The 16,561-nt window shown below is 41.2% G+C and overlaps 1 long non-coding RNA gene across 1 annotated transcript in view; it reads right to left on the bottom strand.

The window, feature by feature from the left end:
* Positions 1-16,289, bottom strand: part of LOC133219011 (uncharacterized) — a 55,252-nt gene extending 38,963 nt beyond the window's left edge. The window contains exon 1 of the long non-coding RNA XR_009727327.1: positions 15,985-16,289. This is a non-coding gene — a long non-coding RNA (uncharacterized LOC133219011). The remainder of the gene's footprint in view (positions 1-15,984) is intronic.
* Positions 16,290-16,561: the final 272 nt, after the last annotated feature.

Below are 16,561 nucleotides of genomic sequence, written 5' to 3'. Positions count from 1 at the left end.
AAGCTTCTTTGAATGACTTTACATTCAGTAGTTTTTGCAATGTGAATGAAAAAATGGGTCTCTAGGCAAGTTCAAGTTAAAAGGACACAGGTACTTTGATAGGAAAGTTTCCAAAATAGTTTTCAGTACTTCATAGGAATAACCATATTTAAACACACAGTTTTCTGGTTTGCTTGGGTGGACAAAAGTTAATGTAATTAACTAGGGAAGAGGGTTTGGTTCACTGTGATATTCATTTTGGGAACAGAATTCCCATTTTATTTAACCAAGCTGAGATTTAACTCCTTGAATATGAATTTTAATTTCTGAATGGAATAAATCGGGAGCTAATTATGAAAAACAGTAAAATAATCAGAAAAATATATTTGAAAAATTGTCACAAAACAAACTATCCAGTTTCACATGATTTTCATCTGACAACATAATTTGCCTCACTTACGCTCAAAACTCAAATTCAGCCAACATTTCCCGGAAATTTGGCCTTTCTTGTGAGATTTCATCACTTTCAATTCTAACAAAACCAGCATGATTAAAAAAATATTCTGAAAGTTATAAATGATCAGTTAACAGTGTGTGAGTTTATGATGCAGATTCAGTTTAATTCCTGGAAAATGTTATGCATTTATATAAATTCAGCTCTGTGATCAATGAATTTACCAATCAAACCTATTCTTGCTTAAGTGTTTTCTAATAGTTAAAAAAAAATTATGGTGGCTGTAGATTTTGAATCGGTTAGATCAGTAGGATAAGTATAGTAGTACGGTGAGAAAACACTGAGGAACTCAGATTGAGTTAGACATCTTCAACTATGATGTACCATTTACAATATGTTTTGTAGAGAATGTTCCTATCTAAGGAAAAACATCAAGAATGCATATATAGCATCTTAATGAATTTTGCTCTCCTCTTTAACAGATGCTTTAGTCTGTGTCCTTTATAGTGTTCTTATAATCTTTCCTGTCTTTACAAAGATAATGTAAAGGTAGAATCATCTGCATTTATAGAACAACCATGAGCCCAATAGCAAAATCATAGAGAAATTAAAACTCTGATTTTTAGCTTGCAATTTTAATCATGTCATTTAATTATTTTTTTTTTCATGTAATGGTCTTACGTAACAAACATATTGTATACCCCAGGTGGATAGCTGCAGAGCTGCTCCTTTGAATCCCATGATACTAGGCCCATATGTTCTTAAATTTTCCTTGATCTGAATGGATGCCAGGTGCAGACACTACCTCTGTAACCTCATCATGCAGAGGGGGTTTTGCAGCATGGGTTCCCTGAAGAATCAGACCAGACTTTCAAACAGTTTCAACTTTTCCCCATGTGGCAGTGCTTTACAAGCACTCTGGGAATATACTTTTGCCTATTTCAGAAGTACCTGGTGGAAATACAAGTATCCTCCTGTTTGGAGCCCTTGTAATCAATCACCTGCTTAGCAGGCAAAAACGTGTATAGGGATAGAAAGAAAGAAATTCATTCTCAAGCTAGAAAGGATAGACATTCACTCTAATTTTCCTGTCCTTGATACCTCAACATTCCCAAATATGTTTTAGTTTCAGATCAAGTGAGTACTGGATCTTTTTGCCCAGAGTGCATCTTGAAATGTTTGTCTTTCAAAAAATTAATCTCTTTGCTTTCTCTGCTCAAACCTCCTTTTTTTCCCCACTTTAACATTCTTATAGCACCACTTAGTTTTTTCCTCTTTTTGTTTGGTCAGTAAAAGCAGTAAGAAGGGATTATAATTATGAAATTCATTCTTGCACTAAAGGTTGTGTCTCCTTCTACTATTAGGAAAACCACTGTAGCAATCAATCCTTGTGGTAAACGATTTTATTTTTCAATAGCATTACAAGCCCTGTTGGAAGGCTGTAATGCTAGCATTTTGCTCTAGTTTGTCTTAGGAAAGAAAGCAGCCTGTTCTGTTAAAAATAGCAGAAAATCAGAATGGTCAATGCTTATTTATACCCTGTTTTGTGAACAACAAAACATTTGATTTATAGCAGAGACTGTTGATTTTGGTGCCATTGTTCAGCAAAGATCCAAGGCCAGAGAACATCTTGTTTCTGAACCTCTTTCCAGTGGACATCAGTCATTTAGAGGTGATTTCAGCTTTGAGCAGCTTCAAAAAAAATTGCTTTGCTTTTCTGTATTTAAGTGTAAATGCTACTCCTGTGAAACACTTTTCAGGGTATTTATCAATTCCTATTTCATTAGGAGGAATCAAAATGCTATTGGAACTGGAAAACAAATAAATAGCAGAAAATAGTGCATTTCACTGTTATTTTCTACATTTTGGGTGAAAATAAGAATTTGTTGAGAAAAGCTACTGAATTATAGTTTGTTGCTACCTGGCTTTCCCATGTTGCCACTATCTTCTCAACTCTTTCTCTATAAAGACATTTACTTTCCTCTTAAGATATAGTTAATTAAAGTAAATAAAAATGTTATTAGCTTTTAAAATTAAATGTAGTTCTCCCATCTCTCCATTTTCTCCTGTTACCATCTTTTTGTTTAAATGTATGGCCTATCTCACCTGACTTTATCGAAAAGTCAGGCCTTCAGACAGTGGTGATACTTAAATAGTTTTTGTAGCTAACAGGGAGTGGAAGAGTGAGGTCTGGAGAATGCTCTCAAAGTTGCTCCTAATTAAACTGAGACCTAGTAAAGAGATGTTGCCCCTGAGAGCAGAGAAGGGAAAATGTCTGGACCAGCTGCTGTGAACCTCTATGGAAAAACAAAAGCTGAAGAGAAATCTTCAGGAACTGCCACCATCAAGGTAGGAAATTTATTTTATTGATTTTCTGTGAAGTGAATTTCAAAGGGTGCAGCTATAATTCCTGGCACTAATGATTCTTGTCTGTCTCTGAAAGGACTGCATAGCATACCCAATGCAAGAGAGATGCTTGTCACCTGCATAAAAGAAAATTCACAGTCAGTAAAATCATATAGTTGTATATTTTTGTGCAATCAGTGTTTTCACTGTATCTAACACAGTAAGGCATTGCAGACATTGGAAATACAATGAAAGCTGTTTTAAATATCACAGTAGCTGACTAAAACCTCTACTTGAGAGTAGAAGGCTTTGCAACACTTTAGACATTGCTGGATAAATTCACCTGGATTAAAATTATCTTCCAAGCTAAATCTATCTGGAAGGATATCTTTTGAATTTTCCCCTAAACTATAAATAAGTGCCAGTTCCAGAGCTCCCACTAGGTAAAGGAGTGTGGGGTCAGAAAAGTTCTGAGAGGCAGAGACTGTAAACATCTAAGTTCAAATCTCAGTATCACAGTATCACAGTATGTTAGAGATTGGAAGGGACCTCAAGAGATCATCTAGTCCAATCCCCCTGCCGGAGCAGGAACACCTAGATAAGGTTACACAGGAACATGTCCAGGTGGGCTTTGAATGTCTCCAAAGGAGGAGATTCCACAACCTCCCTGGGCAGCCTGTTCCAGTGTTCCGTCACCCTCACTGAGAAGAAGTTTCTTCTCAGGTTTAAGTGGAACCTCTTGTGTTCCAATTTATACCCATTTCCCCTTGTCCTATCATTGTTTGCCACTGAGAAGAGCCTGGCTCCATCCTCGTGACACTCCCCCTTTATATATTTATATACACTAATAAGGTCACCCCTCAATCTCCTCTTCTCCAAACTATAGAGACCCAGCTCCCTCAGCCTCTCCTCATAAGGGAGATGCTCCACTCCCTTAATGATCTTAGTTGCCCTGCGCTGGACTCTCTCCAGCAGGTCCCTGTCCTTCTTAAACTGAGGGGCCCAGAACTGGACACAATATTCCAGATGAGGTCTCACCAGGGCTGAGTAGAGGGGAAGGAGAACCTCTCTTGACCTACTAACCACCCCCCTTCTAATACAACCCAGGATGCCATTGGCCTTCTTGGCCACAAGGGCACAGTGTCGGCTCATGGTCATCCTGTCGTCCACTAGGACCCCCAGGTCCCTCTCCCCTACACTGCTCTCTAACAGGTCATTCCCCAATCTATACTGGAACCTGGGGTTGTTCCTGCCCAGATGCAGGACTCTACACTTTCCCTTGTTATATTTCATCAAGTTATTCCCCGCCCAACTCTCCAGCCTGTCCAGGTCTCTCTGGATGGCAGCACAGCCTTCTGGCGTGTCGGCCACCCCTCCCAGCTTAGTGTCATCAGCAAACTTGCTGATAGTTCACTCAATTCCCTCATCAAATTGTTGATGAATATATTAAATAATACTGGTCCCAGTACCGACCCTTGAGGCACTCCACTAGATACAGGCCTCCAACTAGACTCCGCCCCATAGACTACAACTCTCTGGCTTCTCTCCTTCAGCCAGTTCACAGTCCACCTCACAACCCAATCATCCAGACCACACTTCCTCAATTTAGCCGCAAGGATGCTGTGGGAGACCGTGTCAAATGCTTTGCTGAAGTCAAGGTAGACCACATCCACCGCTCTGCCATCATCCATCCACCGTGTTATTTCCTCATAAAAGGCTATGAGGTTGGTCAAGCATGACTTCCCCTTGGTGAAGCCATGTTGACTGCCCCTCATAACCCTCTTATCCTTGATATGCCTTAAGATGGCACCAAGGATAAGGTGTTCCATCACTTTCCCAGGAACGGAGGTGAGGCTAACCGGTCTATAGTTACCCGGGTCCTCCTTCTTGCCCTTTTTGAAGACAGGAGTGACATTTGCTTTCCTCCAGTCCTCAGGCACCTCTCCCGTTTCCCAAGACTTGGTAAAGATGATGGAGAGTGGTCTAGCAATGACCTCAGCCAGTTCCCTCAGCACCCGCGGGTGCATCCCATCTGGACCCATGGATTTATGGATGTCCAGATTGCTCAACTGGTCTTTAACCCATTCCTCATCGACTAAGGCAGACCGCTCCGTTGACCTATCTTCATCAGAGGTCTCAGCGGTACAGGGCTCTTCAGGACTGCCTCCGGCAGAGTAGACAGAGACAAAGAAGGCATTCAGTAACTCTGCCATCTCTGTATCTTCTGTCACCAGGGCACCCGTCCCGTTCATCAGCGGGCCTACATTGCCTCTGGTGTTAGTTTTACCTGCCATGTATTTGAAAAAGCTCTTTCTGCTGTCCTTGACCCCTCTCGCCAGCTTTAATTCCAAGGAGGCCTTAGTCATCCTAGCAGCTTTCCTACATCCTCTAGCAGCAGCCTTATATTCTTCCCAAGTGGCCAGCCCTTCCTTCCATGACCTGTAAACTCTCCTCTTCCACTTGAGCATACCGAGCAATTCCCTATTTAGCCACGCAGGTCTCCTGACCCTCTTCCTTGACTTCCTACGTGTCGGGATGCTCTGATCTTGAGCTTGGAAGAAGCAGTCCTTGAACGTCAACCAACTATCTTGGGCCCCTTTACCTTCAAGCAGCCTAGCCCACGGGATTTCCCCTAGCAATCGCTTGAAGAGGCCAAAGTTTGCCCTGCTAAAGTCCAGGGTTGCGATTCTACTTGCTATTCTACTGACCCTACCACACAAGATCCTGAATTCTACCATCTCGTGGTCGCTGCAACCAAGGCAGCCCTCAACCTTCACTCCTTCAACCAGACCCTCCTTGTTAGTGAGGATGAGATCCAGCAGCGCTCCTCTCCTGGTTGGCTCATCCACCATTTGCATGAGGAAGTTATCATCCATACACTGGAGGAACCTCCTGGACTGCGGCTGGGTTGCCGAGTAGTCCTTCCAGCAAACATCAGGGAAGTTAAAATCCCCCACGACGACCACGGCCTGTGACTGTGAGGCCGTTCTCAGCTGCCTATAGAAGGCCTCGTCAACTTCCTCACCCTGATCCGGTGGCCTGTAACAGACCCCCACAACAGTATCGCCCCTGCCAGCCTGCCCCTTAATTCTCACCCACAGACTCTCAACTCGCTCGTCATCTGTCCCTGGACAGAACTCAACGCATTGTAGCTGCTCTCGCACGTAAAGAGCAACCCCACCACCCCGCCTGGCTGGCCTGTCTTTCCTGAAAAGGACATAGCCCTCCATGACTATATTCCAGTCATGTGAGCTGTCCCACCACGTCTCTGTAATTGCCACCAGATCATAATCTCCTGACTTAACACAGGTTTCTAGCTCCTCCTGCTTATTTCCCATGCTGCGCGCATTGGTGTACAGACATTTCAGGGAGCGAGCTGAGCACACCGATTTCACCCTAGGATTACAGGAGGCCTCCCAGTCATCGTCAGTTCTGGAGCGCTGTCCCACTGAGGCAATCCCAGATACAACCCCATCCCCCTTCGAATCTAGTTTAAAGCTCTCCAAATGAGCCCTGCTAATTCGTGCCCCAGCATCCTTTTGCCTCTGTGCGATAAACCTTTCCCACATGCCATTGTCCAGACTGGTGCCCTATAAAACCAGCTGTTATTAAAGAATCCAAAGCCCTGCCTGCAGCACCAGCCTCGAAGCCAATCGTTTATGGACTGAATTTTCCCATTCAGTCCCACATCATCGATGGAAGGAGTGAGGAGAAGATCACTTGAGCCCCAGAGTCTTTCATCATCCGCCCCAAGGCCCTATAGTCTTTCTTCATCTCCCTCAGACTGCGGGAAGCAACTTCCCCCTCACCCGTCTGGAAGACCAGCAGCGGGTAGTAGTCTGTCGGGCGCACCAGGTTGGGGAGCGCCCTGGTGATATCCCTGATCCGGGCTCCAGGCAGACTACACACTTCCCTATGATGAGGGTCAACTCTGCATATCGGGCCCTCTGTTCCTTTCAGAATGGAATCACCTACTACAATGACCCTTCTTTCTTTCTTACCAGAGGCAGTCTTGAGGTGTGAAGTCAACTGCTTTTTCCTATGTGGCCCTGTAGGCGGGCCTTGCACCACATCCTCACCTACCTCTCCTTCCAGATCCAGGGCCTCAAACCTATTACAGAGGGACACCTGGGGAACCGGGGCAGGAAGGGAGGAGGGCTGCCCACGACGCCGAACCGGAACTTGCTTCCAACCCTCCTCATCTTTTTGGTCCCCTACCTCTGGGCGACAGCTACATGACAGGGGCTGTCTCAGGCCATCCCCCTCTGTCTGAGAGGGCAGGGGGTCCATCCTCTTTTGGGGGGTATCTCCCTGGAGCCGTTCCAACCGGTCAGCCAGGGAGTTACTCCAGCAGTCGATCTCCCTTTCACACTCCCTGATGCTCCTCAGCATCTCAACCTCCTCCTTAAGTTCAGCCACCAAGCTAAGCAGATCTTCCACCTGCTCACACCTCACACAGGTGGAATGCTGTCCTCCCTCCCCTGGCAGCAGCAGGCTCTGGCACTCCCTGCATCCAGAGACCTGAACAGCCACGGTTAGGGTCGGGGTCTCTGTCTGAGTTGCTACAGCCCTCTTACTGCTAGCTCTCTTTCTGGAGACGACCATACTGGTCAGCACAAAGACCTACCTGTTCTTCCCTGCACCTGGTGGGCAGTCGCTGACCTCTCAAAGGCTTTTTCAAGTCAAGGGGCAGGGGAGTGGTCGCCGTTCGCCGTGGGAACACCCCCCGCCATGTCAGTTGCTCTCTCGCAAGGGCTGCTGGAACTTCGGGAATCCGGAAGTGTTGGGAAATGTCGGGAAGCGGGATGGCTCCGCGCTACCCCCTCTGTTTTTCCTGATCTTGGTAGAAGCTCGCGGTCGCTGTAGCGTGCCGGCTGCAGCTCTAGCTAGGCTAGCTCCAATCAGCTGACTGATGCTGCCTTAGACATAGCTTCCCTTCTTATAAGCAGCTGCAGGCATCTGAGCTTCCTGTCTCTGCCACAAGTCTCAGGAGCAGTGGTCAGGAGAGGTCACATATTTCAATGGAAGGGGGGTTAATGGTACACTCTTGCCACTGCTGAGGTGTCTAGCAGCATTTCAGTCAGAAATTATCTTCAAAGTCATCTTCAATGTAACTGATCATTGACACACCAAGCACTGACTGTTTATCAAATGGTACCACACCAGGATCAATTTTCCTTTTCCCTTTCTATCAGCTGAGACAACATAGAATGATAGAATAGTTACGGTTGGAAAGGACCTAAAGATCATTCAATTGCAACCCCCCCTGCCATGGGCAGGGACACCTCCCACTGAACCATGTCACCCAAGGCTCTGTCCAACCTGGCCTTGAACACTGCCACGCATGGAGCATTCACAACTTCCCTGGGCAACCCATTACACTGCCTCACCACCCCAACAGGGAGGAATTTCCTCCTTATATCCAATCTAAACTTCCCCTGTGTAAGTTTTAACCCATTACCCCTTGTCCTACCACTACAGTCCCTAATGAAAAGTCCCTTCCCAGCATCCCTATAGGCCCCCTTCAGATACTGGAAGGCTGCTATGAGGTCTCCACGCAGCCTTCTCTTCTCCTGGCTGAACAGCCCCAACTTTCTCAGCCTGTCTTCATACGGGAGGTGCTCCAGTCCCCTGATCATCCTCATGGCTCTACTCTGGACTTGTTCCAACAGTTCTATGTCCTTTTTATGTTGAGGACACCAGAACTGCACACAGTACCCTAGGTGAGGTCTCATGAGAGCAATTTACTCATGCATTCTTGCTAAATTAGAACTGCTAAGACCTTCCTGTTGTGTTTTCAGACTGTATCTGACCACATGAGATTCCAGCACTGCATTTCTTGCAGGAGAATTCTGACATATTTCTTGCTCTCCCTTCCATTGCATTCTCTCTCTAAAACAATGAAAAAGATACACAGAATAAAGAAAGTTGTAATAATAAAGGATTTCCTTCACTAAACTCTTTGCTAGTGTTTTGTGTTAATTTTATAGATAATGGAGCTGGGCCACTACTGATGGTCCAAGAGATATCATCCTGTACTTCTTGTACCACTTTGCCTAAACTGGGTTTGGAGCACAACAAAGATTTTATTATTCAAATGCCTATCTTATTGTTCTGGACAAAAGTGACTTAGCCTTCACTGTCACTGACAGTTTCATGCAGTTATGTACTCATTCAAAAGGTCAGATTTACAGATTTTAGTTCAGAAAGCTTAAAATGCTGAATAAAATCTGCAAATAACTCTTCCTTATCCACAGACATGCCTGGAATCCTTCTGAGGCCCTTCAATATGTCTTTCATTCTACAAGGCATAGGTTTTTGTCTTTTAGTGTAGAAGTGCTGCACATAGAAATGGCTATTCCTTTATCTTCTAGATGGGTGAAGTACATACACAGATATCCTGCTTCATCTTCATAGCCCTCCTCAGTTAACAAAGGATCAAATACATTATTTGTATGAACGACCCATTTGTATGAAGGATCAGTTGCTCACCTTCTACTCTGTTATAGATAAATATCAGACAGCAAGACTACAGCACCTCTGACTCCTGTAGGTCAATTAAACTAAGGGAAACATGTAAAGTTGTTGGCTAATGAAAAAATGAAAAAATGCTGCAATATGTGGCAATAAAAGGGGTATGCTACAAAATGAAGTTTTGAGTTAAGTAGTTAAGGGAATGGTAAAGATTATTCTTATTTCCCATGACAGCCTGAGATTGCAGCCCTTCCCTCTATCCTGTCCTTTTGAATTACAGTGACTGATGCTTTTGATAAAGTACAAAACAGAGAAAGATAAGGACCTTTAGTACAAAACCAGCTTATTCAAAAATAGCTAACCATCCTTTGGTTAGTATGTTCTTATATCTACCATGGCATCAGGTTCCCTGTTTATCTAGTGACAAGTTACTTTCCATTTCTCCTATTAACACTAATGAACTTTGTATGAATGCACATTTACTTGAACTGATAATGGCATTTCTGGAAGATGTGAGCACCTATTTTTAATATTCATTTTTGAACGGAAACGTACCTGACTACCTTTAATTCCTAGGAAAGCTGAAACTATTCCTTTCAGATTTAGAACTAGTCACCCACTGATCTATATCCCAATAGAAGGACCAGAATAACATAGAAAATACACCTGTCTGAAGGCAACTTTTTCATATTTCAAAAAGGAACACTTATATTTTATAACACAAACTTCATTTTTCCCCTTGAAGAAGATCTTTTCTATCCTGGATATTATTGCATTGTAAGTACACAGCTAGGAGAGCTTGTTAAAAGGTAGATACTGCAGAGAAAAATGAGCGACTTTCATTATTTGCTCAGCAAGATATGTGGAAATGCAACATCATACCACTTTTCAGACAATGTAAAGCACTCCATGCTTGCTGCAATTCTTTCATCAGCTTGCCCCACACTTTTCTGAAATGGCTTCTTTGTCACTGCAAGGAAATACTGCTTCTTTAAAAATAGCTACAGTAAGGACTGCAGGCAGAGGAAAGCCATGAATATTACCCAAAAAGTATTTCTCATGTTTAATCTTCTGGGCAGAAAATCAAAGAAAAGAACAAAGGATTATAGTATATGAAAATGATCTTGACTTTCCTATCACATTAATATCAGATTAAGCAAATAATGACAGATTTGTAACCTAATGAAATTACATAATTTGCAGGAAGGAACTAATCACTCTGTGAAACAGCTTATGTGTTTGTAATGTAGCTATCTTCCCATTTTGACTAGGATAGTGTCACTTTATTACAGAGCCAGGAATCCATCACTTTTGACAGATGCCAAGGGCTTGCTTTGAGAGATCACAGAATCATAGAATCATAGAATAGTTAGGGTTGGAAAGGACCTTAAAATCATCTAGTTCCAATCCCCCTGCCATGGGCAGAGATGCCTCACATTAGACCATGTTGCCTAAGGCTCTGTCCAACCTGGCCTTGAACACTGCCAGCGATGGAGCATTTACCACTTCTTTGGTAAATGAAGTGCTCCAGTGCTTGAAAATTTGCAGCCTGATGAACAAATTCACCCATGCTGAGCAGTCACTCTGTTCACAAGGGCATGCCCTCTAAGGTTGATATGAAATAATGGTCCAATATGCATAGATGTTTACAGAGATCTCTCAGTGCCTTAAAATTAAGTGTTTTACAAGATCATCTTTTACCTTGAGAATCCAACATTGCTGTTATAGTTCTAACTGCACTTTCACTGTGTGAAGGTTTATTGCAGTTCCCTTCTGGGATAACGTTTCTTTGTCTCACACTTTGAGAAGGAAAGTATTAAGCTGTTCTTGTACTTCACCTCCTGGAAGGACTCAGGGACATTATGAAGACAAATCCTTTACTATTGGCTCTGGTCTGACAGCCACAGATGTAAATTCTTCTTCAACACTCACTGTTGGATTTATTAATTTTATTTTAAAGTTGAATAATTTTCTTATAAAAAGAAAATGATTTTTATAAGAATGAAGAAACCCCTAATGCCTGAGTGATTCTCATGATGTCTGCTTCCAGTTTTGCAGTTTAAATATAAATGGAGTGAGAAAAAAATTAAAATGTGTTGTTACCTTCTGAAATCTGAGTTTTGACTTATGTGAAATGAGCTTTCAATCTAAAAGCAGAAGTAGTTACCTTTGCTTTTAGGTACCATGAGTAAAAATAACAGCAAAGATTCAGCAACATAGACAGGAAAAATGTTAATCCAGAGTGCCTAGCAGGGTTTCCCAAACTGCAGTACGTCCACGAAGCCATGAAAGCACCCTCTGCATGATGACGTATCCAAGTGCTTCTGGTAAAATTTGTTTTTTTTTCAGAGAAGATGTGTTCAGGGAATGTATTTTCAGTATTTAACAGTATCAAAATAAGGTAGTAGCATCTCAAAGTCAGCATGTCTTAATAATGTAAGAAGACATGTACTAGTCTCATCAACAGCAGTTTTCCATAACTTATAGTTACTGAAAGTTTCTTGAGAAAGAAATCCAAACTGGTGTTGTGTGAAACCTTCTCTATGTAAGTTTTATACAGATCTTAGAGGGAAAAAACCCAACCATAAGCAATTAGAAAAACTGTTGGAAAAAATTGTGCATGGTTAAAGCTTGAATGCTGGAGTTCAAGTCACATCTTTACATTTCTAATGATATTTTCAGAGGGAGAATCCTTCCAGCTGGTACCAGGTATTTCCCCTTCCCATAAACAATTATGTTTGCCAGAAATATGAACCTGTCCATCTTGAAATCAGTTAGGAACTGAAGAAGCAGTTAAGAGAAAAGGAAAAAATATGATTAGAGTATAGATTACCCTCCAAAAGATGAAATCTGCTTGGAATACTCGAGATCTAAGATTAGCTCTTTTCATATGTATTTTGCTTCCCAAAAGGCAGGGGATGACACCACTGTATCCAAGGCTTTAGGTATTATTTTTTCAGTTTTTTCATTATGAATACTCCATATATAACTGTATGCATTTGTATGTATATTTTAGGAAAATTAGCTTAGGATATACATGCAAAAATATTTAGAATAGTCCCTTAGAAATTATTTTTTATGAAAACTGTGAAAGGCTCATGTGAAAAACCTCCATAACTTAGAGAGCCTATGACTAAAGGTAAGAAGAATGACTCTGAAATTGGGCTTTTCATGGATAGTCAATAGCTCTGTGGCTTTTTTTAGTAAATAGGGGACTATATACATACGTATGAGCAACCTTGTGACAGTGACTCATAGAACTAAACTGAGACATATCATGGACCTGGAGTCTCACTGGGCTGCGAGCACAGGCACAGCCAAAGGCTGATGGTGTCAACGCGCTCTTTCAGCTTGTTTTCCCTGCATTTCACAGGTCTATTGTCCCTTCTTTCTGCCCAGGGCACCAAATCTTTATGGCAAAACCAGGTACACTACTCCCAGCTTGTCCCTCTTTCATCTCTCCTACTTCAGGCTCTTGGCATGATTTCTAAACCCAGAGGTGTGTCTGGGGCTTGGGTTAGGTGAAAGTGGCCAGAAAGAGCTGCAGACTGTAGTTCCCCCTTGATGTTTGTTGCTCTTACTTTCTGAAATAAGCTTTATGAACTTCTGGCTTATGCAGGGCCTTCTCCCAGCAGGGTCTCGGGTTACCTGAAATAAATCTGCTCATCTGCTGCTTTTCTCTCTCTACCCAAAAGCCTCCCATTCTAGATATAAATACTTTACGGTAAATCTACTCCCCTTTGCCATTTGTCTAGTGATTTACCAATACTCATTTTTTAATGAGTACATTTAAATGACTTTAAAAAGATGTGCCTTGTTTCAAGTTTAATTTGCCCTGGGTTTGGTCTGCAACAGTCCTTGCTGCTCCCCTCTAATGGATTAGAGAGCCTTCACTTTCCAGTGTTTGCTCTTAAAGGTACTTATGTCCAGCATTCAACTAACTTTTCAGACTTCTTTCTGTTAATTTAAACTGACTAAACTCTACATACCTTCCTGAAGGGACTTTCTATATACCTCAACTCATTTTAGCATCTCTCTTTGGCACCTCTTCATATTTTCCACCTTTTCATATATGTTAGCAAAAATCCTACATTCCCATATGATGGTCCATTACAGAAGCAAAAATCACTTCTTTCCTTCTATTAGCTCTTTTTCTCTATATTTATCTAAGGATCGCATTAGGTCTTCTTGACCCAGCATGAGAATGGTACCTCTAATTGAGTTGTCTATCCTCTGTGAATCCCTACCTCATTTTCTCTGAGACATCCTTTTCCAGGACACCTACCTTACTGCTCTGTTTGTATGATTTCCATTCTTTTTTTTTGTCAATTGTGTAAAACTCCTCATTTGGCTGTATTACAGGGAGGTTTTATCAAACAATTCAGACTATTGTACTGAACAATACAAGACCCACCAGTGCTGCAATGCAGTAAGATCTTCTATGATGTTTGATAAGGTCTTTCTACAGAAACTTCCCTCAGGATGTCCTGGGAAAAGCTGGCTTTTTATCATGCTTTCAGACTGGCTCTACTGTGCCCACCTCATTCTCAGAATAATTGCAATACAGCATGCCAGCAGCTAGATAAAATGAGCATTTGACACTTACTTAGCCATTAATCGATATTTGTACAAATTGTATCTCTTACTTGACATTTCTTTGCCTTTCTTCCAAGTTTAAAAGAAACTCCTAAAACAACAACACAACAAATTTACTTATCAGTTACTAAACAAAAAGAGATTAAAGATAGCGGTGTGTGTAAACACCTACCCGTTTTTAAAATATCCACAATGCTTCTGAGGAAAACTAACAAAAAGCTGGATATTCCTCAAGAAAACACAGCCCAGCAGTCATTACTATCCTCACAACTAATTTGTAGGACTCTGCATAAACACAAGGGAGTATAGGCATATTTACTTTTTTCACTACATATTTTATATATGTCTGTGTATATTTTACATATATACATGTGGCAATTGCTTTTACACATAGTAGGTATTTAATAAAGTTAACAAAACCCTTGTCCTTAACAGCTTTTCTTTTCAGAATTTTGCCCAAAACCAAAGCAGCAAATGTCCTTTTAAGTGTGGACACGCACTGAAGTGAGTGCTTCTGTAGTATTTTAAACACTTTTCACATACTTTTATTGAAAGAAGCTTACAGGATCCAGAGAGATTTAATTAAGTTCTAACTGTACAGCATAGATTGCTCTCACCAAGTAGCCTGGCCCTCTGCTGATTGCTCCTTTTCTGCTTCTGCTCTGTTCACCAGCTTTTAGTTTGCTAAAGAAAAAAAGCATAAAGTGTTGGATTTTCTTATACACTTAAAAAATAATTAGACCATGTATATCTGTACATGTCTTATGCAATAGCCTTGGAGGCAAAGAACTCTCCTTGAGCCCTCTGGGATCTTCACCTACAAAAACCCCACCCATGCTGAATGGCTGGTAGTTTAAATGTGCTCTAGATCACCTCCTTCTTCTATCTCTGTTTTTCCAGTATAAACCACATTTCTGCTGCTGAACTGTGGCAGAAACCAGTGTATAATTTTAAGCTGTGCTATTAAACAAGAAAAAAAAGCTTCCTCTAGCTTACTGTTTTTATAATTGGTTATATAAATATAAATTTGAAGTACACACAAAGAACGTATAGGAAGATGTCTTTCTGATCACTGTTTTAATAGAAAATAGTTAATATGTGAAAATTACAGGTTCATTTCAGACTTTTGAAGAGAGGGTTATTTTTTTCATAGCCACCCTTCTCTGTTTTACACACAAAATATTTTAAGATCAGGTTCTTTGTTTTCAAAACTGATTTTACCACTGTGCTAGTGGGAGAGGTTCTACTTTGAATGGGGAAGCCTGAAGTGAATATCTATTAAAAAAGTTAAATAAAAATTAATTATTTACAATTAAAATTTCAATAACAACAATAGTACTAATAATAATTGCAACAACTGAAAAAAATGTATGTCTAGTTTTGGGGGCCTTGGCACTATATTTGAAAATCATGTGTTCATGCTTTCTGAACACTGTAGAAAGCAGTGAAGAGGTACAAGAAACAGTCATGATTCAGAAAGATCTGAATCTCTGTCATGGATTTAAATATAAATTATTTTGTCCTCAAGGTTTAATCATAAAAATTGAGAAGGAAAAATTACATTATTCCACCTGGTTTATGGTTAGTCTGGGCTGAAGAAAGTATAACACTTACGCAGGGTCACCTCTGTGGTAGCAGGGAATCAGTGGTCTGCTGATGCTTGGAGAAAAACAAAAGCTGTTTCACTTATATTGGATACCTCTGGAACTCTGCACGACAGAAAAATGTATGGGTCAGGCACCAATAGATACAGACTTTTGTAAAAATACTTTAGACTCTCAGGGGAGTCTTCACTGATCCAGTGACAATTACACTTTTTTCCTTTTGTTTATGATCTTGCTAGAAGTTTGTAGTACTACCATTGCTAGGTTATGAAACACACTAGTATAAAAAATGGTGCACTAGCATAAAATGTGTTAGCCCTGAATGGCCACCACCCTTTGACCTTTAAAAACAGTCATATGTTGATAGTACTATTTTTCAGATATTGAATGGGACTTCGTAGAGAACAGCTATTCTAGATCAATTTTTGTTCATGAGTAAATTAGCTTAATTGCAGCCTGGATTCATAGCCACAGGAAAATTCACATACCCTCCTTTAATTCCAATTAGCTTCCAAGGTAAGGGCAACTTACCTGGTCCAAAAGTGTATCCACATGGCAGCTCCTTGCTCTCATTCCCATTCTTACACGTTTAATGGATCAATTTAGTCTCTTTTCAAAAATAGGATGTCAGAAATACGAGATGACAAAAGTATAACCTGTTTCTGAAATCTGAGAGTCACACTTTAGTTTGGGCTGGAAAATGGAAGAAGCAAGGGAAAGGAAGACAAGCTTAGTAGTCACTGAAGTATATAGGAGAATGATACATAATGCATGCTTTAACACAGTGCTTTGTCTCCTTTGAAATTCTTTTCAGATATGATTTTAAAATGCCTGTTATCCACTTGTAAAGCAGAACCTTTGAAAACCTTTCAGCCTAAGCCTTGGGAAGACCTTGCCCTCAGTGCATATTGTCAGCGTAAGATCTCTAACAGTTTCCCTGTAGCCCTGTCAAGGTCCAACTATGAACCATTTTGGATTATGACTCTGTAAGTGTTTTAATATGAATCTGAAGAGTAATGCTTTAACTACTCACCTATTACCCTAACAAGCAAATAATTCTGTCTTTCATAACTCTAATTTCTATTTTTTTCCTTAGAGTGCTAGCCCA

The sequence above is a fragment of the Neopsephotus bourkii genome, unplaced genomic scaffold (genome assembly GCF_033783945.1).
Source record: "Neopsephotus bourkii isolate Nb327-2 ecotype Australia unplaced genomic scaffold, CSIRO-AGI_Nbou_v1 NB_1292, whole genome shotgun sequence".
NCBI classification, from domain to species: domain Eukaryota; kingdom Metazoa; phylum Chordata; class Aves; order Psittaciformes; family Psittacidae; genus Neopsephotus; species Neopsephotus bourkii.
This window is presented reverse-complemented; position numbering and strand designations above follow the sequence as displayed.